The sequence below is a fragment of the Pavona decussata genome, unplaced genomic scaffold (genome assembly GCF_977016875.1).
Source record: "Pavona decussata unplaced genomic scaffold, jaPavDecu1.1 SCAFFOLD_390, whole genome shotgun sequence".
Classification (NCBI taxonomy): domain Eukaryota; kingdom Metazoa; phylum Cnidaria; class Anthozoa; order Scleractinia; family Agariciidae; genus Pavona; species Pavona decussata.
This window is the reverse complement of record NW_028145762.1, coordinates 268,082-295,506: the sequence shown is the minus strand read 5'-3', so window position 1 is coordinate 295,506 and position 27,425 is coordinate 268,082. Positions and strand designations below refer to the sequence as shown.

At 35.0% G+C, this 27,425-nt stretch overlaps 1 protein-coding gene and 1 long non-coding RNA gene across 2 annotated transcripts in view; both read left to right on the top strand.

Moving 5' to 3' along the window:
- Positions 1-27,425, top strand: part of LOC146451359 (uncharacterized) — a 132,307-nt gene that overhangs the window by 29,638 nt on the left and 75,244 nt on the right. The gene's annotated exons all lie outside the window — the stretch shown is intronic.
- On the top strand, positions 241-2,406 carry LOC146451361 (uncharacterized). Its single transcript, XR_014860050.1, has 3 exons — positions 241-326; positions 1,660-1,811; positions 2,342-2,406. It is a non-coding gene; the product is annotated as an uncharacterized LOC146451361 (long non-coding RNA).

Below are 27,425 nucleotides of genomic sequence, written 5' to 3'. Positions count from 1 at the left end.
TCTATTATATATACATATTATATACCCCGAGAAAACATAACAAAAAGGTTACTGCGGTTTACGTTTTGGAACATGTAACATTTTGGCGTGATTTAATGACTTCATCCATTGAATTATTCTTACACTTCATGAATATATCGCATAGGTCTGCTGAAATATTACCAGACTCGTTTCGGGTTTCAGAAAACTGCTTTCCCCCTACCATATGTTTTTCTTTTCAGCTCCATGTGTAATGGAAGAGAACAGCGCGGGAAGCTTACCACAAATTTATGACATTCCATCCCCGGATTGGCTCTCGACTCCTTCAATTGTGGAAATTTCAACGGGTGAGATGAATTAAAATATTATCACTATTTAACCCCATTTATAGATCGGGCCTTTTTTGTTTCGTGGGCGAATTATACTTCAAAGATAGATAGTATGTCCACAAACTTGTGGGGTTGGCAACGATAAGCGATGACGTTAAATGACGAAGGATTTGAAAATGGAGGCCTTTCTGGATCCGCCATCTTGGATTTTTTGATTTTCCCAAAACCTCAGAAAACCACCAAAATAGACCAAAAAGGAATTAAAATCAAGAAGAAAAAACATGACAATGAAATAAAAACAAAGTTTTTGTACATTAAAGATAGGAATTTTCCAATGTCTAAAAAAAAGAACTACTTGTAAAACACTGCTTTCCATGGTTACATCCAATTCAGTGATCTCAGACCTGTTATTCTAAATGGTTTCCAAATAAAGTTCTGATAACATCCGTAAAGCTCATTTCGTTTCGTCAAATATTAAACTGACATAAATAAAAACGAAAAAAAGAAGCGAGACCCAAAAGTGGCAGGTGAAACGGGACGAACGTCCCATGCGAAGCACCTGTCATGACCTTGGTGAATGCTTGTAAGAGCAAAAACACATCATTCAAGAAATCTAGTAGAAATTCGCAAAGGTCTACTTAGTAATTGTTAGTTCAGAGTATGCACATAGGGAGGAATGGCCGAAAAACACTGCCATGAATAAGCATGCCTAATATTTGGCATACGAGCTGTCTTGAAATAACGTCAGTCCTAGATCTTTCAGATCGCGATTGGTGTTGGCAGCAATCAGATCTAATGCCTCTTGACGCTCACAGGCTTTTAATTCTGAACGTTACACGCTTACGATACCTTTTTGGATACCGATACCGTTTTTTTTTTTTTGGTTTTTGGTTTTTTTTTTTTTTGTTTTTGTTTTAAAAACACCTCTTGAAGTGGATGCAACCAGTTATTCCTTATTCACGAAATCTTACTCACCGCTAAACGGAGTAATGTTCAATGTGTTTTGACTGTATCGATTTAAGGCTCGTTACAGTAACTACGTACAGAAAGCGTTTATCGGTGCCAATTTGAACTGACTGTTTTCCGCTACGCGCTCTGGGTGCATTTTTTGTTCAATTTTAACGGTAAATGTTGCACTTATTCCATCGTCAAAAGTATCACTTTTGTCACAAGAGTGAAAAGGTACATTATGAAAGATTTCACTGGCTTGCAGAATTCTGGTAAACGAAATCTCTACGATCTGACGCAAATATGCCAATGTTACTAATACAAATATCTAAACACCTCCAGACCGAAGCCCCACCGAAGCCTTCGTCAGAAAGAGATTGACCTGTATCTTATTGTATTTTAGGTCATTATAGGGCTATTGGTCGAATCATTCATGCAAAGTACTTGAAAGAGCGATTACTGATGAAATCAGCGGCTTTTGGTGGAAGGGAAACTAAGGAGGATGTGGATCTTGTCAACCAGCTGGAAATTCTTGCAGACACACTTTATATACAGGTAAGATCCTTCGACACTCCATCTTCCTCACACCACATTCACGTTTTTTTACATTTCCGTCCTTTCTTGCTCCCTCCGTTCCTTCCTGCCTTCATGCCTTCCTACCGCCTTCGCGTCATCGATATAACATGTCGGGATTCCTGCTCCTTCTTGTGATCGATTGGATTATGAGAAAATCAATTGAAGGCCGAAGATAGATTGGACTTTGCAGATGACATTGCGTTTATCTCTGGTACAAGAGCCCAGATTTTGGAGAAAGCTAGAAGTCTCAGTACCAACCGTAGTGAAACTGGGTTGAAGATTATTTATAACTCTTCCGGTGTGCTCAATCCATTAGATAATGCCACGTTATGCGATGCCATAATGCGATATAGTGATGTCTTCATGCCCTAAGGCGTATATTGTCCTTCCTTAGATAAACTGAAAGATGTAAAGGAAGGTTTTGCCACCCCCTCGCATCCACCCCTTTTCCTCCACTTCCCTTACAACGCAAACACAACATTGTATTGAACTAGTTACCTAATTTCCAGGGGAACGTTGAAATTTATGGAATGAAAAATGTCAAAATATACGCAAGGGAGATTGTGTCGCCCCCAGGAACAAAGCTCGCTTTCTCTGCTCCAAATAAACCTGATGTTCATAAAAGTCCTGCGGCTACTGGACAACGCGGAAAAGATGGTCATCCGGGCAAGAATGGTGAACATGGTGTAAATGGCCCTCAGGGTATGTCCTAGAATAATAGCCAATGTGGACAGACTTAAGCCTATAGTTTTCATATGTCGAGAAAATCCCAGACGATCAGGGATTTCACTGTTTCCCGACCGTCCCAGATTTTGCCGAGATATCGGGACATCGCCAGACGTCTATCCCAGATTTGAGGTATTCATCGGTGACAGACGCCAATTTTCATTTGTCAGGGGAGAAGTGGGGGAACTGAAGCGAAGCAATGTAGAGGATTGGTAACGAGCTAAAACTGTCGCCGACGTCCCCGACAGTACAAATTTGAGTTTTTATATGTCGGTAATGATCGCCGACCATCGCAGAAATCTGGGACACGTCGTGAAAATAGAAACACTCCTGATTTTGCGATTGGTCTGCGACCATCCCAGACGATCTTGGATGTCTACGATCTCAAGTTTTCATTAGTCAGGAAAGACTGGGACGGTCGAGAAACAGTGAAATCCCTGATCTGGAGATTTTCCCGACATATGAAAACTAGTCTTTGGCCTCCTTTTAAAACTGGGCCGATACGCTCTGTGCATTTCGCGATGGTCTGAGAAAATCGGTTTTTTTAGGACGATACTTGAATAAATGACAGCAATGAAGTGATATTGATCACGGCGATAAGTTGTCAAGAAAGGCAAATGAAAAGGGTCTAAAGATGAAATAAACAGTCGGGAAAAAACATGATGACAGAGGACCAGTCCTAGAATTAAAAGTCCTGGAAGAAGACCTGAAAGAAGAGAGCGGAAAGGAAAAAAAGACAAAAAAAAAAATCGCACCGCACGCTGAAGGACGCATGATTTTAGAGAGCCCGAGTTTTCCCGAAAGGTCCTTAGAAGGCACAAAAATGGAAAACGAAATTCGAATTTTTTAAAAGAAACGTTCTACCTCTTCAAGATCTAAAAACAATCAGCTATACTAGAAAGATAATTAATCAAAGACTGGTTTTAAAGTCGTTAATACATACATCATATTAGATGTGTAGTAGCTCTGTATATTTTTTACAATACAAACAATTCGTGTTAATAATACAAACAATTCGTACGCTTTTGTGCCGTACGAATAACCACCAAAGTAGTTAGATGTTTGAGGGTATCAGCTCACTTTTCAAAAAATGATAAAAAAATCCCATACAAATCCTTATAAATCCAATATTTTTCCTAAACCCCATAAACCACACATTATCTCACCCCAATAACTACATAAAATACTATTTCAGCCTTTGAATTCAACCCTAAACTCAAAAACCTAAAAACCTAAATCCTCGGTTTTCAAAAAACCTGAATTTTTTTCCTCGGTTTTCAAAAACCTAAATCCTCACTTTCATAAATGACACCCAACTGACCCCAACTCACTAACAATCATCGATTAAATCCAACCAACTCATCAATCGCTGATTTGAATGATGAATACAATATTTTTGAACACCAATTTGGATATAATTAACCTGTAATGGAGAAAAAAATAATCATAAATAATTAAAATTTATGGTTGCTGTGTGACTGGATGCCGTTACTGTCACGCGTGACGTTGTGTGACTTGTCACGAAAATGGACAAAACCCTAGACGTGGGGTGCTCGGTTGGCTGTTTACTTGCCTGGCCCCAGCCAGGTCTTTTTCCCGCCGCTGACAAGGCGGCTGTCCCTTCCCAGTTTACCTCTGGGACCGAGGTTGAGTCCTGGGACAAACTCTGAGCACCCCGCTGTAAACCAGTAGGGTCTGAGCGGGCTCACCCTGGAGGTACCGTCCACTGGAAGACATCCCACACTACTCAGTAATTCACCATCTGCACAAGCCGTCAAACAGGTTTCAGTCAGGGGCCAACTGACACCACCCTAAAGCTTCACCAGAGTTTGTGAACTAATGTAACTAGGGCCCGATTACCTATATATTATACTCAGCTCTGAAATTTTTACACTTGTGGTGCTATTTTTCTGTATATTGCGTAATATTGCTTGATTTGGATTAAAACGCATGCGCTTTCATGCAAGTACACGATGACATAACCCAAAGGGGACTGGACACTAGTTTGTTAATACACGTGTCGGCCATTTTGTCGCCATTTTGTGAAGAGGTTGTGTTTTGATGTTTATGGTTCCTGTTTTGGGATATATTGGACATTTATTTCTCCACTTTCATCGTTCTGATGTTTGTAGACGCTTTTTGAGGTAAGAATATCATTTATCTTGCACTCAACAATAGATTTTTTTATTGGACGACTCGCTATCGAATATTCGTGAGGCCGTGACTGTATCTAATAGAATGAGCTTATTATTTTTGCACATCGACTAAATCCTTGATTGGGATCCAAGAGTTGAAGGCATCATTGTATCCTTTCCACTTTACCAAAGCTTGTTTCTTCTTGTAATCTCTCCTGATGACTTTATCGATTCTGAATATCTCCTGTTTAGCTTTCAATAATTCTGGTTCATAAAAGCTCCCTTTAATATGTTCATCGTTTAGATCTTTCAGTTTATAAGTGATTGGTGTAGTGTATTGAATTTTATCGATAATGAAGACCTCTTCTGTCCAGTTTTCTGTATAACCTCGATCAAACAGCTTTCTTTTATACTTTGATATTCTAACCTTATCACCAACTTTAAATTTTGCTTGGGATGACAATTGCTTCAAATTGCCATAAAGATTGAAGTAAACAGTTCCTTCATTCTTTTTCTTAGATGCTTCTGTTGGTGTCATTTTTATTGAACTGTGTTTAGTGTTATTATACTGATTCAATATTTCAGGCAAAATATCCAGATACATTGTATTGCCTTGGGCAGTGAATCGTTTCCACATTTTATTTTTAATCGTCCGGTTCCACCTTTCCACCACTGATGATTTTTCTTCATTTTCAGTCGAATACAGTGTAATGTTATGTTTATTGAGCAAGTCTTTGAAATGTTTGTTGTAGAACTCTGAGCCTTTATCAGTCCACAGATACTTTGGTTTTCGACCCTCTTTGAATATGCTTTGAAATGCTGTAGTTATGGTCTCACCTTTTTTATCTTTTAATGGGACAATCCAACCGTATTTACTGAAAACATCTATAGCCATGAGAAGATACCTATTACCTTTATTCCATTTACTGAATTGTTGCATTTCAACAAGATCAGCAGCCCATATTTCATCAATATTATTTACAATAACACGCCGCCGAGTAAAGTTACGCCTTATGGGTTTATGCAGCTCATTAGCTAATTCTTCTTGCCAGTTTTCCTCTTTACCCGACGGCTTTTGACGTTTTTTGGAACCCCAAGTCCCAATTTTGATTTTGTATTGATTGCATTTCTTGCCAACCAATGTCCCCATTGACGATCCTTATAAGGAATCGCATCCAATGACTTTACCATCTTTTTGTCAGCTTTTAATTTACATTTTTTGTCATCTTTGCAGACTGAATAATCAACATCATTTGCATGGCTATTGCATCTGTTTTGCCTGTTGGTTTATCATATATTTCCAATATTTGCCCTGTTTTGGGGTTATATTTTACTTGTTTTTCCAAATCATTGTATGGACCAGTGTGTTTATACCCAGGCAATACCCAACCAGCTTTTGGTCGAGGTAATTTACCAATCATTTTGTGTATATCAACTGAACCACCGCTTAGGACAGCGGAACGACTTTTGGGTCGTCCTTTCATTCCTTTTTCATACTCACCCCAATTTGGTGGATGCCAACCAATTGCATCATAACTTGAGCATTTCGGTGTGTTATGATATTTGCTTCCAATTTTTACCATGCTATCACATGGATAATCTTTGTATTTTTCTAATGTCTTTTTCCCAGCCTTGCCAGACCAAAATTGACTTGACAATATGCCAGTATCTGTGCTGAATGCACTTTTGGCAATGTCTCCAGATTTGTATCTATCAAAGACTTCCTTTGTTGATGGAATTAATGTTCCAACAACATCCATCGACCTCGATGCAACCTTACCTGGTGTACCGAGTTGTTCCAAAATTGTATTCAAATTACCACCATCAAGTTCTTTTCGGTCAGTTTTGTACCTTCTTTTTGGTCTTACTTTGGTTGATAATTTATCAAACATCTCTGATCCAGTCTTTTGAACAAAAGGAGTTGCTTTAGAGATAGCATAATCAATAGCTTTCTTCTGCAATTTGGGGTTTCTAAGAGCTTCAGACCCATAATATCGACCCATTTCAACTGCTTTCTTTCCCAACCATGGTAATGCATGTTGAATTAACATATCAGTACCAGTTGATGCTAAAGTATCCATTATGCCCGCCCCTTCGAACGGGCTATTCAGTTTCCCTGTTTTTTAACAAATTTGGTTTTAGTTATACCACATTCAACACATGTACAGAAGAACATGAGCCGACCATTTTTGGCTTGCTTGTAACCTGCAGGCTCAATACATTCAGTTTCTTTCTTTTGTTTAACACAATATGATTTGACCATTTTATATCACTATATTAGATTAATTATCATCAGAGTCAGACTGATAATCCGTCTCATAATCCTCTGACTCAGAATCTGTTACCAATGTACACCATATACATAATTTTCCTGAAAATTCTGTGTATTCATCACATTCTTCACAATATCTTATATCAACCATTATACAAATTAATTAGATAATTTTTTAAAATATTGGATTATAAAATTATGATTGACACTTTGATTGTTCATGTCAAAATGTGCATTGTGGATTGTTTTCAATATACTTGTACCCTTTTGTCTCTCAAATAAATAATACAAACACCAATAGCCACACAATACTGAATCTCTTTCTTGGATTTCATCACCTGAATACATCAATCGTTTGCCACTTGTTGACATAAATTGCATAATTTCTTTTGGCATAATTAACCCAAAACTATCAAAATATTCTACATATTTGTCTCCGTTTCGATAAGCAACCCAATGTGTACCTGGTCCAATCTGTGGATCCAGGTTAATGATACCAACTTCATCTTTTTTCATCTTTTGTGGTAGATTATCTCTGCTGTAAATGCCTCTGAAGTGTTTTATTTTGAGTTTTTTGACCCAATCAATGAGTTCAAAGTTACTGAGTGGTTTATTTATGAATTTCACAGAATGTCTCCGATTAATGGAATCCCCTTGAATGGACTGTTTTTGCCTAACAACAGACCTTTTCCTTTTTTGGTTTTTTTTTCCCTTTGCCATATTGATCCCATGTACCGAAAAATGGAGGCGGCCTATAATTAACTGGTAGGACCAAACCACCATCTTTTTTGGTTGTGTTTGGAACAAAAACTGGGACCGATCTTCTGGATCTACTTTTATCCACCTGCAAGCCTTTACCCATTAATGCATTCAAAACCATTGGAATGCCAATTGAAGCCAGTAAAGAACCCAAAAAACCTCCTGATTGTGTCTTAGTTGGTTTAATTACAATCTGTCCACCAGTATGTATTGCATTGACAATTTGCTTCTCTTGTGCTTCAGTGAGCCAATCTTTGTATTTTATTAATTGATCAATTTTATTTTGAGGAATGAGGAAACCACCAACTTGTCCTCTACCAAATATTTTATTGACTCCCACATTTGCAAGCCCAGAAAGTGCTCCAGTAGCTAATGGTCCAACTGCTTTTGCTGCCATTGGTAGTAATTTTGTGCCAATTTTGAATAATGATGACCAAAGACTGCCTCCTTGTTGTACAGCTTTTCGTATCTGTGTTTTGCTTATTTTAATATCTGCTCCAGTTTTGTTTTGCATTGCCTTTTTCAGCCTATTTATTTGTCTTATGGTTAACATCAGCTGATCCGGACCAGTTAATTCAGAATTTGATAATCTTATTGTTATTGCTGAATTGTTTTTTAATGCTTTTGCTAGTTTATCTTTTTGCCCAATTGATAGTTTTACTCCGTGTGAATGATAAGTTGTCATATCTTTTATATAACTAACGTTACATTAAAAATTTATTCCATTTCTCGAAACAATATTTTGCCATCTTTTTGGATGAGCTCAGCGTCTTGTTCATATAATGTCAATGCATAAACTGAATATGCAGTTGCAGTTGTGCCAGATAATTCATAGTGGAATGTCAGCTTTGTGGTACCATCTTTGATATCCATTTTTTGTTTTGTTAAATCGAAATACAAGAATGGGAATAGTGTTTTGAAGTTATTGATATTCAACAAAGTCCCCTGACTGTATTCATTATTTGCATGCACATATTTGAGGACATCTCTGTAAACTCGAGTCAAATCAGCCTCTGGAGTGTAATGTACATCAGGATATTCATTGCCATTAGCCACAGATAAATGACAATTTAGCAATGTTCTGGGATCTGTTGATACACTAAATGTATTGTACAAAAATGGATTTGCTGTTTGTGCTCCAATATTTGCATCATTGATAATGAAAACAAACACATGTCTTGGCTTTGAAATACTACTTGTTATCTGAAAATTACCACTTCTTTGTGTTGATGAATTGCTTTTTTCCACATTTTCACGCAAATAAACCCATTTATGAAGCTTTAGAAATTGATTCATGTATAGTGATTGTCCTTCTGAATTGAAAGTGATTCGTGGCACAATAAGCTCCATTCTCGTAATCATTACACGACATGCTGCACCTCCGGTTCTCCAAATAAGATTGTCATCAGATTCAATCTCCGAATTCAATTCCAATCGTGTTGATGGTAATAACTCATCTCTCAATGCTTCAAAGAATGCGTATCGATTCAGTGGTATTTCTGTATTGACAACAACTGATGTTCCTAAGAGCGCTTTTCTTTTTTTTGCCCCAGCACTGACTGCGGCTTCTTGAGTTCGTGGTTCTCTGGAAGTATCCAAATAGAAAAACTCATTGGTTGCAGTGGATTGAGCATATCCTGGACTATATTCCAATAGATTCTTGATATTGACGCAATGATTTGCATCATTGCAATCATACACATGTTTACCATTCAGCCTGATGTCCAGATCATGTATAAGACTGTAAGAACCATTGACAATATTATTTTCATCATTTGCAACCAAATTTGCATTGGCCATTGTTTGGACTTTAAAACCAACTGATATTCTTGCATTATACCAATCAAATGGGGTCACTTCTCCTGTGTTGTCAACAACAAAACGATAACCATCTTTCTTTTGTGACCTATTATTTCCTGGATTACCAGTATTCAATGGTGTCTCCAATTGGAAGAAGACATCTTCGTATCTCTCAATGTATTTTGGATTTCTGAATGATTTCATTTATACAGATATGTTACATTATTTTCATTTTCTCCTTCTTTTGAGTTTTCCACCGGATATCATTTGATTGACTCTCTCAGCTATTTGAAAATCAGTCAGTGGCTGCTGCATTTTTGGTCGGCTCATTGTCACTGATTTTGTTTTGGAAGGTTGTTTTTTGCTCAATAATTGAATTATTTTATCACCTGCTTTATTACCAGCAAACTCACCAGTTTTAGTGACTGCTTTTTCAGCTGCAGTTTTGGCTCCTTTTTTAGCTAATTCTTTTGCTGTTTTTCCGAAAAGTTTTGATCCAACTGATCTGAAAACATCCATAATTCCTTCACCATGGATATGTTTCATCGCATAACGACCCAATTCTGGGTCAAAACGTGGCTTAAATTCACTTTGTCGTACCATATATTGATATATTATATTAAACTAGACCTGAGAATCAAGCTCATGAACCAGTCAATGCCATTCAAGTCAATTGGCCGACCCAAAGCGTCAGTCACTGTTATCCCCATTTCTGAAATAATTGACTTGGAAACTGGGCTGAATAATGCTCTTTTTGGCTCAAAAGTAAAGGGATAACTCCTTGTTAAATTGTCAGTGGGTATCATTATCAGTGTATTTGTGAATCGTCCATCACTGAGGCTATCAGTTATTATATCACAATTAATGTTCAAAACGTCAATATCATTGGTAATATTTGGCAATTTTGTCCCATGTTCAGTTTGGTTAATTAACTTTGGTTCAAATCCAATAAGCGCTCCAAAATTAGAGTTTCTAATATCAAGCTTCCATTGGTTGTCCAGCTCAATGACAACTCTATATGATGAAAGCACAAAATATAGATTGATGCCCTTGCTGGAAGATGGTTTATCTCCATTTTGAATTATTGATTGAGTGATATAATCATCAAGATCATCATATGAATACATTCCATCAACAAATGTGATTGTCTTCCATTTTGTACCATTATCTGGGCTGTATTTTATTGTATTATTGTTGTATCCTGCATTGACATTATGCCACGAGTATGTCATTGAAACTCGATCAACACCTAGCTCATGTCTCATTGTTGTGTCAAGCTTTAATGGTGGATCAAATTTGATAATAAAGTCTTCAGGCCGACTTCGACCTATTTTTTGTCGGTTAACAGATGAAATATGTATCGCCCTTTCTTGCATATATTATTTGATTATATATTGTTGCAATAAATCAATGAGTTGTTTGTTGTTTATTAAGCCAAGTTGATTCAATTTATGGGCTATTTGTGAAAATTCCTCTTTGACTCCATTATTGCCAGCCAAAATGGATCCACCAAGCAATTCCATTCTGTCAATCAAATCATTAGCATCATTGAAATAAACAACACCAGAGCCCAATTTCTTGAATTTTGTGCTGGATTTATGGATTGGAATCTCACTGAGTTGGTTCAATTCATCGAATACCATTTTGGCAATATCGCTGTATTTCTTCTTTGAATTAAATCTCTTGGTCAATAAATCGATTGTATCGAAATCAACCTTTTTGTCCATAACTTTGCGTTTATCTTTTTTGCCACAAGTCTGAGTTGTCCCATTAATTTTGGAATATCAATCATCATTCCACCATATTTCCCAGAAGATGATATTTTGTATGCATTTCTCTTTGGTTGAGTATAACCATAACCTTTTTTGAGGGTTTTCATTCCTTCTGGGATTATTTTAATGCGCCCTCTGTATTTTTGCAATAATTTTATATCTTCATCTATTTTATCAATTTTGTCTTTATTCTTGGTCTTTCCTTGGCCCTTGGATAAAGGACCCTTCTTTATTCCAAGTTTTTTCAACATCTTGCCAATATTTGCATCATAATCATTGATATCGATATCCCCTTGCACAGAAGCTTTGAAAACAGAACTCGGAGGTGCAAGATCGTATTGCATCAATTTTTCTACCTCATCGTCATCAAAACCAGCATCCAAATTTGACATTGCTGGTTGATAGCCACTTGGTAGCTTTGCTTCTGGTAATTGTGGTTGTGGTTTTGTTTCTGGTTGATAAGTTAACATAGCAATGTCTTCCAAACCTGAAGTCAACGCTTTTTGGTTTTTCTCCAATTGTTCAATCAGTTTGTCTTGTTTTTCATCAATTGTTTGTTTTGTTTCCTCTTGAGCTTTAATAATTGGTTTGAAAGTTTCTGATAAACCTTGTTGTAAATCTTGTTTATCATGCTTGTACTCCTTCAATGTATCTCTAACTTGTTTGGTTATTGTTCCAGCCTTAATCTTGGCTTCAGATAATTGTTTTAATCTCTGTAAATCCATTATATTATTAACTTATATTAACTTTTCTCAACTTATATAATGTATTGATATACATGGAAATCCCAAATTATGACAGACATGATAAAAACACTAATTTCAAAAGATTGTATGGTTACATGCCAAGTGACACGTTTCGGATGTTAATATGTGGTAATTCAGGATCTGGAAAGACAAATTTATTGTACCATATGCTGATGAAACCACTTTTGTATTATGATAGAATACATTTATATGCCAAAAATTTGGAGCAACAAAAATACAAGGATATGATTCAAACATTGACTGATATATCAAATAGTGTCGGGTATAATGTCCTTGTTTGTAGCAATGATGATATAATTCCAGTGGAGGAATTGAAGGATGATGATGCCCAGAAGATAGTAATATTTGATGACTTTATTTGTGAAAAAAACCAGGAACCATTGATTGATTATTTCATTCGTGGCAGACACAAAAACTGCTCTGTTATTTATCTGAGCCAATCGTTCTACAAAACACCAAAAGATATTCGACTCAATTGCTCTTATTTCTGTGTCTATGACTTTCCTAGCAGCAATGAAAGAAGTCTGATATCTCGTGAGTTGGGAGTCGACAAGGATAAATACATTAAAGCAACAAACGAGCCATTTTCATTTCTATATGTTGATAAGCCCATGAAAAGAATTAACAGAAATTTTTATGGAACAATATAACCAAATGATATAAATGGGAATATTCAACGAACATAGTTCATCGTCTTCTTTCACAACAGGAGGATTCAGAACGGTTACTCTTCAAGGAGCCGCTGGGCCTCAAGGAATAGGGTTTAAATTGACCCAAAATGGCAATTATGATATACAAAACAAAAAACTTGTTAATGTTAAACAAGGAGCTGATCCCAATGATGTTGTCACAAAGAGCCAAATACAATTGTTGGATAATGCTCCTGGTGATGTGCGAGCTAATAAAGCAGTAATTTACAGCAACAGTGGAAGTGTTCATACCAATAGTATCTACCTACAAGACACGCCAGACGGGGCTGGTAGCTCCAATGATGTTCGATTATTGACTGAGCATCAGTCTTATGAAAACATTCATCTTAATATACCAGATTTGAAAAACTTTGATGGCCATGGTGGACGAGCTAAAAGCGAAATAATGGTTACATCAACAGAACAACATATTACTGGACGGAAAACATTTTTTGATATTAGTGTTTTAAAACCTGATAATAACGATCAAGCGGCGAATAAAAAATATGTCGATGATGAGATTAAAAAAATACCATCACCTGATTTATCTACATATTTGAAAAAAGATGGCACTGTTGAAATGACTGGAAATCTGGATATGGGTAATCAACAAATTACTAATCTTGGAGCCAATATACAAAATACATATGATGTCGTTAATTTAGGTTTCTGTGATACAAAATATTTACAAAAAGTCTCCAATAGTGACCTCGATATGGACAATCATAAAATCAAAGATATGGCTCAATCAACTGATGATAACGATGCTGTTAATAAACACTACGTTGATCATAACTTTCTGAACAGGTTAACACCCAATGCTCTTGGTGGTGAATTAGATATGAGAGGTCATAAAATAATCGTTCTTGGAAATCCTTCCAATCCCAATGATGCTTCCACTAAAGCATATGTTGATACAGAAATAGCTAAAATACCATCTGTTGGAAGTGATTTGAGTGTATATTTGAAAAAAGATGGAAGTGTTGCAATGACTGGAAACCTTGATATGAATAATAAACAAATCAAAGATATGGCTCAACCAACTGATGATAATGATGCTACTACCAAAAAATATTTTGATGACAAATTGGAGCAAAGTCATCTTGTCAGCAGCCATAAAACAAATGAATTCAAATATCTTACAGATACCGATGAAAGCAGTTCAGAATATAATATCACAGTGAATGGAATAGCTGCTTTCAATCAATCCCCACATCAGAATAAAAAAGCTTATGATATCACATTGATTAAAGACAGTGGAAGTAATGATTACAGATCAAGGATAGGTTTCAATATTTATACTCTTGCTATTGGAACATACACAATTGTGTTTGAATTCTACCCACCAGAAATGACTAATATTCAATTATCATGTGATGCTTCTGAAGCATACATCCACAAAGCTGTACAGCGTGATTTCAGTGCTTATAGGAAGCTATTGGTTCAATTCAATAACAACAGCAAACAAACTCCAAATTACATCTATTTGACGATGCATGGAACAGCTACAGCGACTCCAGTACAATGTCATCTGGTTGTTTATGGGGTAAAAGATTGGTCAGATAGCGTTTATCCAGGAGTGTATGATGGCTTGGACAATGTCATGTTTGAATATAAAAATGGAGATATGCAGATGCAAGTCAATTTGGATATGAATAATAAGATTATTTCTGGTTTAATAAATCCGATATATGATTCTGAAGCAATGAATTTGGGTTATTTTACCAACTTATTCAAAACGAAATACACTGGAACTATTGCCAGTGGTGTTTTCCAAAGAACAAATCCAACAAATAATTTTCAAATCGCTGCTGATGGAAATAACTTTTTCAATCTATACTCCGTTGTTTTCCAAAGCAATCAACAAGTTGCAAATGCACAAATTTTGATAAATGGGAAAAAACAAGGTGAAACAACCAACACTGACACATACCACAGAATAGGAAACATAATAAGTGGAAGCAATACATTCGCTTTGCCAAAATCAACAAAATTTGTTAGTATTGATTCTATGTCAATATTGGATAATATTGGAGCAGGAACTGCTGTTAATGGAACTTTTGAATTAAAAGTATTACATTCTAATTATTTCAATAAATATTTCAAATCAATAAATACAATTTCAATATTTTATGGAAACCTAAGAAATGAAATTTTTTATTTGGGTCCAAATATTTTTAAAATACCAGCATATAATTTCTTCATTTTAAAAACGATTATTATTTATGCAACAAAAGGAATGAATCATACAAGAATACTTATTCAAACAAAATCACGAAGACAAATTTATCATCGTTTGGATGTAAAAGTTGGACTCAATGTTATTTCATTAAACATGAAATTGGATAGCATAATTGGAATGATGTTTCACAAACAAACAGACCCAATGACTCCTCAAATCGGTCAAGTTGAAGGATCGTTTGAAATTCATTTGTCAACTTTACTTATCTAAATAATTAAAATAATGCCATACATTGAAGATGAAAATGGAAACCATATTCTTGATGAAAATGGAAATAAAATTGAATTTACAGTCACTTATGAAAATTTACCAGATGGATTCAAATATAGAGAACCAATACATCTGAATGATGATGGTCATTTGGATACAGAAAACAGACATTTGGTGATAAAAGATGGAGTTCATTCAAATCATGCAATTTCACTCCAACAATTAATAAACAACAATGAAGACATCATCAAACGATATATTGGAACCAAAATCCAACAATCAATGGTGCATTTGGATAATAATGTCAAAGGGTTGTTGGATTCATCAATAAAAAAAAAACAATAATGCCAAAAGTGGATGAAAAAATAGACACAGCAATCACACTCTTTGCAAATAAATTGAAACAAGATGCTGCTCAAGATGACCCAATGGATGCAATAATGGCAGCAGTTGATAAAAGAATAAATACTTGGTTAACTAATTTCAAAGCTGAGTTGGTTCAAGGTGTTGATGAATATTTGAACAACCAAGTTGCAATGAGAATAGGAAGAAAAAGTGGTACAATACCAAAAACAAATTACACATGGATAAAATTATTTGTAAAGATGACATTAAAGGAATCAATACATTGCAAGAGATTATTGTGATAAACACATATATCAGGAGAAATGACAGATATCATCATTCCAAATCCGATTTGGTATCATCATCATTTGATCAATTGGAATTCTTCTTTGATGTGTCATTTGAAAACTATTATTGCTACTTCAACAATCATCCATCTGATTGGACAATGAAGTATTTTGTTGAATATATTAGGATACAATTACCTGACAATAATGATGAATAAAAATATTGTAATCAAATTGTATAATGAAAGAATTGTCAGAATAGCAAGAACACATTCGAACATCGATGATAGATTTTCACCGTAAATTGAGTCTTCCAATATTACCCAGACAGGAATGCAAGATAAAAAGTATCGTAATATTCACATATTTGCATGAAAAACATTACAACACAGGTTTACCTGATGAAGTTTACAAAGAGTTAATTCATGATGGAATCAGATTAATTGGACCTGGAGATGGATGGTTAACAGCTATTCTCCATAAATTATTTGGTTGGCAACCATATATCAGATCACATGGAATATTACATGATGCTTATGGTCAATTTTACAACAAATATCATCGTGACAAAGGATACATGTACACCATTAATGAGAAAAAAACATTCAATTGGATGAAAAAATGCATGTTTTTGGGTCAAATAACTGGTCTCTATTATTGCATCAAAAATAAGATAACCATATAATATATGCAAAACAATTCAAAACAAAAGAGGAGATTAATAATTGATTTCAATCATATTTCAAATCGATTATCAAAAGAAGAAATTGATGAATTGAAAGCTTCTTAAATGTCATATCACAAAAAGATGTGGATGTACAAAAGTGCATACAAAAGATTAAAAAAATGGGAGTTTGCTGGTAATATTTCATCCATTGTGTTTGCAACTGGTGGTATTGCATCATCAATTGCAACCAGTGGAGCTTCATTATTGGCAATATCATCAGTTTCTGTCGTAATTCAAGCTTATATGAAACATAAAAATATTGAAATAAGGTTGTATCAATGTCAATATGCTTTTCAAACCTATGGTCATTTGTTGAATGAAATAAAAGAAATAATGAGAAATGGTCATTTTGATAGAGATGATTTGACAAACAAGCTTACTCAAAATGATGATTTCATTTTGGATAATTCGCCGATTGTCGATAAATGGGGTGACAAATGTGATAAAAAATATCAGATATTCACTTATGTTTGATTAATAATGTGCATCATTTTGGGGCCAATAATATTCATAATTTTATCCCAATAAACATTGTATAATTTCATTGTTTTTTTGGATTTTGTCAACTCAATTTGGGAAGAATCAATTTTCATCAATTGCAATATTCTATGCAAAAGATATTTCAAACTGATTATTCTCTTTCGTTTGCCATTGATTTGTGGTAGTATTTTGTTTATTTCAACGAATATTTTATGAATTTTGAAATTGGTTGAACAACTGATTTCAACTTTGTTTTTCAAAATAATTTGATCAAATGTATGCGACAAATGGTATTTTCTATTATACACTGTTTTCTTGTATATTTTGAACAAATTGGCATGAAAATTGATGTATTCTGTTTTGAAATCTTCACCAACAACTTGTCCACAATAAACGCAAGTCAATTGACCAGAGATATCTCGAATGTTTTGATTTTCACAACAATATGGCATATTTGATGTTTTATTGGATGATTCTTTGTGATAGTTGCAAAAGAAGCAATAATCATAGCAATGCAGGGATTGACAGACAGATGAATCCACCTGCATGGAATCATCTTTTATGGGGATTGGCATGTGTCTGGCACCCATCGTACCATTCTTGTTATTTGTTTTATGGGGCATACACCCAACAAAACATTCAAAAATTGATGAAAAAATAGTCGAAAATTGATGAAAAATGAAAATTGAAAACCAAGTTTTAAACACAAAGTTTGAGGCACAAGTTCTGTCACAAATTTTGTTTACAAACGAAAATGTCCATAAGCATATGAATCAAGACCATTCGGATGTAGATATCGTTTATCATCAAAACATGACAATGATGTTTTGTTGATGGTGTAACTACCAAGTTCATGATGGTTACTCCTGATTGTTTTCATTTGGTGGTACAATTGTTTTTCATTAAACAACACATCTTTGTAATCAGCATGATTGATTTCTTGTTTTATTACATTCTTTTTGATTCGTTTGGCTGTTTTGCCACCATTGTTGTTATCTTTGATGTATGAATACATCTTGGATCTCAATCCCACAAATTCAGTAATGGGTACACCAGCGGCTTCATCTTTGAATTTTCCAATAACTTTCTTGTTTGTGGAGTCATAAAATTGATGATTTGATGGATAATCCGAGTTATCAAACATTTCTTTTTTATTCCAAAAATCTTGATACACATCTTCGGCTTCAATTTCGTATGTCAAACTATCAGTATCAGTGAATAGTAATTTGGCTTTGTTACCATATTTTCTTTTGATAAAGTTGTAATGAAAGTCATACATGAGAGTCTTACTCAAATCAAGGATACACATACCAACGTATGCTGGTCGATTGAGAGTCAATGATTCCTTGATTTTGTGGACTGCAACCAAGTTTTCATTAAATATTTTGCTATTGATGAATGTTGGTTTGGAAGTCAGTTTCGATAATTGTTTCTCATTGGTAACTAATTTGATATCTTCCCGTTTTCTGATATTCTCCATAGTCTTACCAAACACTGAGTTATTCATCTGTTTGAAGAAATCTTTCTCAAAAGCATTCTTTGCATTAGTTCTTTGACGAGTATTGAAATCAATATATGTCTTCAACCAGGGTGATTGGTCAAATGACAGAACACGGTGAATTTTATTTAATTTGAGTCCCAATTCACGGTATAATTGTAAGTTTCTATAATGTAATACATATTTTGTTTTGTTTGCTAATGTTGGAATCAATTTGCTGACTTGACCACTTTTGATTCCAAATTTTTCTGCAATTCTTTGACAATAATCTGACAGCATATCTTGTGTCACTTTGATTTGTTCAGCGCCACATGGATAATCATTATGCAGGTCATGTAATTCATGAGGATATTCCAAATCAACTTCCAATAAATATCCAGTTTTGTTTTCTGCGTCAACTGTTTTCCAATTAATATTTTTTATTTGTTGTTTATTCAACCATTTAAAATTCCCAGTTGGAAGATATTGTGACATAGCCCAACCATAGAGATTGTTTGCATCCAAATACATGAGATATTTACTTGTTTCATTGGGATTCCAATTTTGCATGTATTTGTTGTTGGCTTTACCGTATCTATTGGCTATGTAACTGATTCCTCCACGAAGGCCCTTTTCAACAAATTGATACATATCAATATCCGTAATGAGTTCCAAATTGACTTCAGTCATTTTCAACATTGCATCCCAAGATAATCCCGGAGATGTAAAATAATGACATGGATCCAATCTATAATATTCCAAACGTGTTTTCCTGAAATTTTCAAATACATCAGCCTGCAATAAAACATCAGATTTGAGATATAAATCATGGTATTCGCCCATATTTTTCAAATTAAAAGTATTCCAAAAATTTTGTGCATGACTGTATTCTTCATCAGTAATATGTGTATTATTCATTTGACTGTAAAATTCATCTTTGGTTGGTAATTGAGTATCATTGAATTTATCAAAATTACTCATATAATCGTACGGATAAACTCCTTTTTGTTTCATTAATTGCAGTTTTTCACCTTTGAAGACTTCATTGGTATATTTGTATGCATCTTCTGGTAGATTCTTTACAAGATTAGCCAATGATTGATTCATAAACTGAAGACTGTCGATAAATACTAAATTATAACCCAACATGAAGGCCATGTATTTTTCCATATTTTTTGGGATTACATTAATTTTGTGTTGTCTGGTTTCTCCTTTTTTATCTATATATGTATTATTTTCAATAATTTTACCAATTTCTTGCATTATAAAATGACTATCATATCCTTTCAAATTATGAAATATTACAGGGATTTTGTCAGTTATTGTAAAATCCCTGTTACATTGATTATGGGCTGAGCCACGGAATTCGCCATTAATATGACAATGATCTCTGACACGTTTATCTGTTTTCTTGTATTTTTTACCACAAATATGACAAGATGTTGCTTTTTGGAATTTGTCTTCATCTTCTGGAGACATAACTAATGGTTTATTGAATTTGTATTTAATAGTTTGTCTGCAGTATTTGACTTCAGCAAGCATTGCCTCCATGAATTTGTAAACAGCTTTTTCTCCACGATAATATTTTATTGGTTTGGTATATTTGTCATCATAGCAGCAAACCACTTTGTATCCATAACCACAATCAGTGTGTTTTTGATAAGCTTCAGTAAAAGATTGTTGGTTAGATTGATTACAACCATGAATTGGTTCAGTAATTGCTTTAAAATCTGCATAAATCACGAATGGCGCTTGCATTTGTTTATTATAATTTGTAAATTTTATTTTTGAGCCAACTTCAGGCATTTTGATTGATTGTTCACCATTGATTTCAATACACACTTCCTTGTGTTTCAACAATATTTCTTCCTTGGAGAAACATTGAAGGCAATGCATACAAAAATGTTTCTTATTTTTATTTCTTATTTTTCGATACATAAATCTATTAAAATTTTTAATATAAACATAATGATTTTTCTCATCATCTGAAATAAGTAATACATTCATCACATTTTTAAAGTTTTCTTTGGACACATAAATTGGATAAGTTTGTTTGTTTTCATAACCGAATACGTTGATGTTAATATTGTTTTGTGTTTCAACTTTGTTATATTGTTTGACTGAAACAGGGAATTCAATGTTATCATAATTCAATTGGGGCATAAATGCTTTATCTGTTTTCTTAATTCTTTGTGGATCTTTAATTTGTGGATTCAAATGTCTGACATGACACCAACGAAAGCATTCATTATCTTTATTCTTGAGATTAGTCAATCCACTTTTGTGATGTTGTAATTCACTTGGGAGTTCAATGTATGAACTTCCAGTTAATGGTTCATATTTGATAATATTAATGTAATGTCCATTGATTGATTTAATTATCCAAGCTGAACCTTCACTAATCCATTTGTGAATATCATTCATAATTTGTTCAACATTAACATCCAAAGATTCTTGAAAATCATTGGCATTAGTTATTGTTTTTGGTTTACTATTAAAATATCCAATTCTGGAGACATTTTGGTTTCCTTTTTGTTGTTCAAAATAAATTGTCAAAGTTTCAATAAATTTAATTCCTTTCATTTGAGGTAATAATTGTTTCATAAAATGAGCAATAGCTAATCTGGTTGAACTCATTTGAATCAAAGGATCTGTTTCATTTTTAATTCCAACTTCATAAGATTTTGTATATCCCTTGAATGCTCTTGCAACTTCTGTGATTTGGGTTCTTTGTGTTGGAACTGGAGCCATTTTCTTCATCCTTGGTGCTGCTTTGGGTATTAATTGATTATCAAATGATACCTTTTTCACTCTGGGTGCAGCTTTGGGTTTATCACCAAATTGAATCGGAGGTGGAATTATGTTGTTTCTTGGCAAAGGTTGAGGTCCATCTCTAAATTGAACAGGTGGTTTGATGATTGTATTCTCATAATCTTTTACCATTTGTTTGACAGATTGTCTAGGCTTTGGAATTGGAACCATTTTCTTAGTTCGAGGCTTTGGAACAGGTTTTTGACTTTCAAGTAATAATTCAATTAACTGTTCTTTCGTTAATTTGGATAGATTAGATTTGTTCATTTTATACTTATATGTCATATTATTTTCAGAGGCTGCGTTTGGGATTTTGCTTAATGTCTGGCCACCCAATTGACCAGTCATTCCAGGATTAGCAGTTTGTGGACCACCTGGACGGATCCATTTTCGTGTTATTTTATTGTGGGACATGCCCTGTAAACTCAATGAATTGAATTCACAGGAAATTATTTACAAAAACTAACTACAAATGTTTACAAAAAATTACCAAAATTCCATGTCTGGAAAATGTTCTTGCAATTGTTTTTTATACGGAAAGTCTCCATTATTGATTTTTTTCATCATTGCATTGTATTTTTTATCAATTTTTTGTTTCTCATCTTCTGTCAAATCATAATCTGATTCCTCCAATTCAATGTCCATTTTGATTGATTTAATTGGTTTTTCAGTTGTTATTTCAATTTTTGTTTTGTATTTCCTGGCTTCACGAGCATGTTTGGTATTTTCTGACCGAGTCATTAATTCAAGATTGTCTATACAATTATTTTGTTTATTTGAATCTTTGTGATTAACTTGCATTCCATCAGGAATATCACCTTTAATACATTCAAAAACAAATCGATGGACATCAATAGTTTTTCTTTGTAAACCAATTTGTGATAATGTTATATTAAAATAACCATCAAATTTTTTTATTCCAATTGAAACTCTCTTGGTTTTTTTGTTGTGTATTTGTCCATATTTATTGGCTCCAAAGTTGGTATAAATATGATGATAATGAAATTTTTCACATTTAGTTGGAACATTTTGCTTTTTTGATTTTTGTTTACCAAGTCTAATTTTTCCGTCGTATATCATGTTTTGTTGTCTAGTCACAAGCGCCAAATTTTTAATTGAATTGTCTTGTTTATCATTATTGATATGATGTATTTGATAATCTTCTGGAATTATTTTTTGGTTAACAACTTCCCAGATGAATCGGTGGGCTGGATACGTTTTTTTTCCATTAAAATTGTAAACAGTTGTATACAAATATCCATTAGATTGTAATCTTCCTTTTCTTGGTTTCAATGTCTTTTGATTAATAATGTATCCATCTTTTGAACATCCATAATTTGAATAAATTGGATGGATATAATATGTTTTTTCATTATGAATAATAGTCTTTGCTACTGATTTTTCACCAGCAGAAGAATCCAATACATTTTCTCTAATTTTTATTTTCTCACTCATTTCTTCTATAATAGTATCTCTAATTATCTCTTCAAGCCAACGTCAAATTGAGTTTGTGTCCAAATTGACCCCAAAAAATACATCAAACATAGTCAAACAACCCTTGAATTCATTGATGATTAATCATTGTAAAGTGGAAAATTAGTATCATCCATATCGTGACACATTCTGTAATACATCTTATTGATTAACCTGTTTTCTGTCCTTGTAAATTCACAATCATTATCTTCAACAGGTGGAAAATCCATTAATCTATTGACAACTCTCAATTCATCTTCATTATATGGACTGTTCAAAAATTCTTTTCTGGCTTGATGCATATATTTGATATTTTCAGATGCTGTGACCAACGAAAGATTTTCACTTGAATTGTCTTGGCGGTCACAATTGATGTGATGAATTTGCATTCCAGGTGGAATTATTGATTGATTAACAGCCTCATAAACGAATCGATGAGCGGGGCATGTATTGTTACGTCCCGGAGAAATTATATAATAGCCGTTCTCAGACAAATATCCTTTTCTTGGTTCCAATCTTTTTCGGTTGATTATGTAACCATCATCTGAGGCTCCGTAATTTTCAAATGTTGGATGTATAAAATATGTTTTATCATTGTGATCAAAGGTGTTACTCATTTTTCGAATATAAATAAGGTTACATAAAATTGAATAACCGGTTTAAACCGGTTTTGAAAAACCTAAATTTAGGTTTTTGAGAAACGAGGATAAAAATTTAGCGTCTCCGTTGCAGGAGTTTTGAAAACCGAGGATTTAGGTTTTTAGGTTTTTGAGTTTAGGGTTGAATTCAAAGGCTGAAATAGTATTTTATGTAGTTATTGGGGTGAGATAATGTGTGGTTTATGGGGTTTAGGAAAAATATTGGATTTATAAGGATTTGTATGGGATTTTTTTATCATTTTTTGAAAAGTGAGCTGATACCCTCAAACATCTAACTACTCACCAAACCAGTTTGAAACAGTACAAGTGACTACCTGTACGAATATCGCACCAATTTTGTTCTCTTTACTGGAGTTGGACAATGTTGTTATACTGACGACACAACCTAAGCAATTGGCATGGTGGGAAAATGATGGCATCTCAATGACCCTGGTCAATAAGAAAGGTGATGTCAAAATGAAGAAATGATACAGAGATTATCTTTATTGTTTAAGTGTTGAGAATCCCAGATAACTGTTTCAAACTTAGAATTTTCTTTTATTTTCAGTCGAGATTTTCTGTGACGTCATTATTGGCGATTTAAAAGTAAGCTCAAATGGAGGAAATGGACAAAAGGGACAAGATGGCGGCAAAGGTGGCAAGGGGAGAGACAACGGCGATGCTGTAAGGGGAATCTTTATTTCCGTGGATCAATTGACAGTTACAAGTCAGTTGTAATGGCCGGATTTATACCAAAGACGAGTTATCCGCCTAAGACGGATAACTCGTCTAGATATCAACCTAGACTGTTCACAGTCCCCCTATTTTTCCGTGAGATTCTCCAAACCGGTACGCTTCGATGGAGCTGCCGCCATCTTGGCTTGTAAAAGCGAGCGCGATCTGGGGAGAATGTCTAAACGGGAGCGGAATTGGGAGGCGGCGGGAAAAATAGGGAGACTGTAACAGCTTCTCACTGTCTCGTGTTCTGGGGGCGTGCCGAAACTTTGTCGCCTCGACTAATTGAATCAACTAAACAATAAACTCCCCAGAGATAAACATCTCAAATTGAAGGAAATACGATAGTCCTTGTTACAGTACAGTTGCTGTACCATTTCAAAACAAAGTACAGTTGTAAAATAAAATAAAGTTGCGAAAGTCTTTCGATTGAGGATAGGCATGAAAATACAGTACAGTACATCAGCTATTTGCAAAGTGAATTTCAATAGTTATACAAGCGGAACACATAGAGTGAAGCTAACAGCGAAACCTCTTTAGATACATGCCGCATTTGTAACATTTATTTTAAAATAGCAGTCGGCGATTTTGGGAAGCAAAACAAGTACATTTCCACATAAAATTTGTTTAAGATCCCGGAAAGAGGCGGAGTTCCTAGCATTCCTCTAGCCGATCTTTTAAAAGCACATCTTGGAGTTGAAGTTGATCCACAAGATGGGAAATCTTCACGTGTTTGCTATAGCGCTTGCGACGAAAGGAACGATCAGCAACGTTTCAATCGCTGTGTGTGTGTTGTTTCGCCCCAGAGAATTGTTAAAAAAAAGTCGTCCCTACATTTCGCCATCTACTGCAAAGCAGTCCAAAGAGACGGAAAACTGCTGTCTGCCGCCTGCCAAACGTCCGTTGATTTTAAACCGTTCTGAACCAGTTCCGTCCACCGTATCGACCCGTACCGAGACGAATTTTACACTGAACGTTTTGTTGGAAGATGCGAGCGGCGATGAGGATGTTTGTATACTATTAGGCCTCCAAGCCGACGAGACAAACGATAAAAATCAAAAAATTCGCCACGATCTTCACAACATTACACGCCAGCCGCATCCACTTTTAGAACTGGCGGTGAAAGATATGTCAGTCAAGCTGTCAACGCTTCAGAACTACTATTTTCTAATTGACCAATGAGATGTTGCCGTTGCTGGTGTAACAGGCCTTTTGAACGCGAGACGGTGAGAAGCTGTTACAGTCCCTCTATTTTTTCGCTTCCCCTCCCCCACTATACTAACACCCACTCCCGCTCCCCTCGGTAGTTAAGACATTCTCCCCAGATCGTGCTCGCTTTTACAAACCAAGATGGCGGCAGCTCCATCGAAGCGTACCGATCTCGAGAATCCCACGGAAAAATAGGGGGACTGTGAACAGTCTAATATCAACCCGGAGTCGAGACGAATTACCTGGCAAAATTCGTCTTCGGCTAATTCGTCAGTAAGCACGTCTTGAAGACATAAATTCGTCTTGGGATTTTTATTAAGACGATTTATCCGTCTGACGGATAACTCGTCGAGGCGGATAATTCGTCTCTAGTATAAATTGGGTCAATTATAGAGAAATACCTGGATGTAGCTATAGATGGCATTCCAAATTTTGCAATATTTCGATTCATTACAATCATTCGTCGATTAAACGGTTTTGGTGTAACAATTTAGGGAACTTAAGCAACGACAACGCCGCAAAACAGTAGTTTTAATTAGCAAAACCAATTGCTCCGCACGTGCATATTAATTAAATTTCGGCTCATTTCTTTAGCGTTCTCTGCAAAACAGCAACGTGAAATGACCAAATTCAGGGTTTTGGGGAGAACGTGAACACACGACGGTGAACTTTCCATTCTGTTTCTTAAACTTGAATGCCACTCCAACCAATTTGGTTCCTGGGTAGTTCGCTGTTTCTGTACAAGCTTGTACAACTTGAACGAGTTGAAATAATCGCGAAGTAGCATATAAAGTAAAGTTATATTTTTAAGTGACATTTACGTTGGGGTAAACATCGTCGCTGCTAAAGTTCCGTTATAACTCTTCAGTAGACGACTGCCTTTGAAAAGCAGCTCGCTTGCTATAAAAGGAAATACTATGCCAAGAAATACGTAAAAGAGCTTCCCACGTGGATTACGAAGTAGACGGTAAAAGGTCAGTAACATAGAGTTAGTTTGCGTCGATGCGTACTCACTAATTTTGTTCTTTCAACAGAGTGATGACAGGACAGGACAAGATTGTGAATCACAGTGGTATAAGACTTGCCATGATGTAGGTGGAAGAAAGGGGAAAAAGGGGCATAACGGAGGAAATGGGGGAAATGCTGGAAAAGCAGGTGGGAGTCGAGGAGGAGAGTCTTTCACTAAGTGATATATTAGCACGGCTTTGATTAAAACAGAGATCGGACCTGACAACATCATGGATTTTAGGCAACTGGTACATAGTTACATGTTCGGCACAAAATATCATGTGGAATGGATTTAACATTAACCAGGCGGGGACGAATTTCGCCAATATTGACCTTGGGAAATTGAAACTTTACTAAAGAAGGAAAAGCCGGAAAACAGCATTTTGATTTGCTTCCTTTTTAATGAAAAAAAACAAAATCCTCTCGACGAAACCATCGCATTCTTGTCGTCTGAGAATTTCCAAGTAGCAAAGAACTACATAGTAAGGTATACCAATAAAATTATAAAAAAAATTTTGGTAGGAAATGGTGGAGACGCTGGGGGTGTAAATATTCGCTACAGAACAATTAATGGAAAATTTGAAGTGAAGACCTGCGCAGGAGTAGGATCCCTACCAGCCAGAAACGGAGTGGGAGGAACAGGTAATATGCTTTATGTACACCTTAAAGATAATAATTGGTCGTGAATGTGTACTCTGATTACACACAGATGACTTCAACAAGTGGTAACAATAAAGACGTACGCCACGAGGCGCAGGCGAGTAACATGACTGATGTTCTTAGAAAACATACTCACGGCAGTAGTTAGATGTTTGGGGCTATAAACGCACTTTCAAAATATTCGCAAAATTCATACCTGATTCAACAATGAACTCAAAAACCTAAATCCTCGGTTTTTCAAAACCTAAATTTTTTTCCTCGGTTTTCAAAAACCTAAATTATCCTCGGTTCTGTTTTTAGCCACTTTATAACATCTGAAATAAACTTTTCGAGTAAACTTTACTTCAAATGTTTGTAATTTATTCACGCAA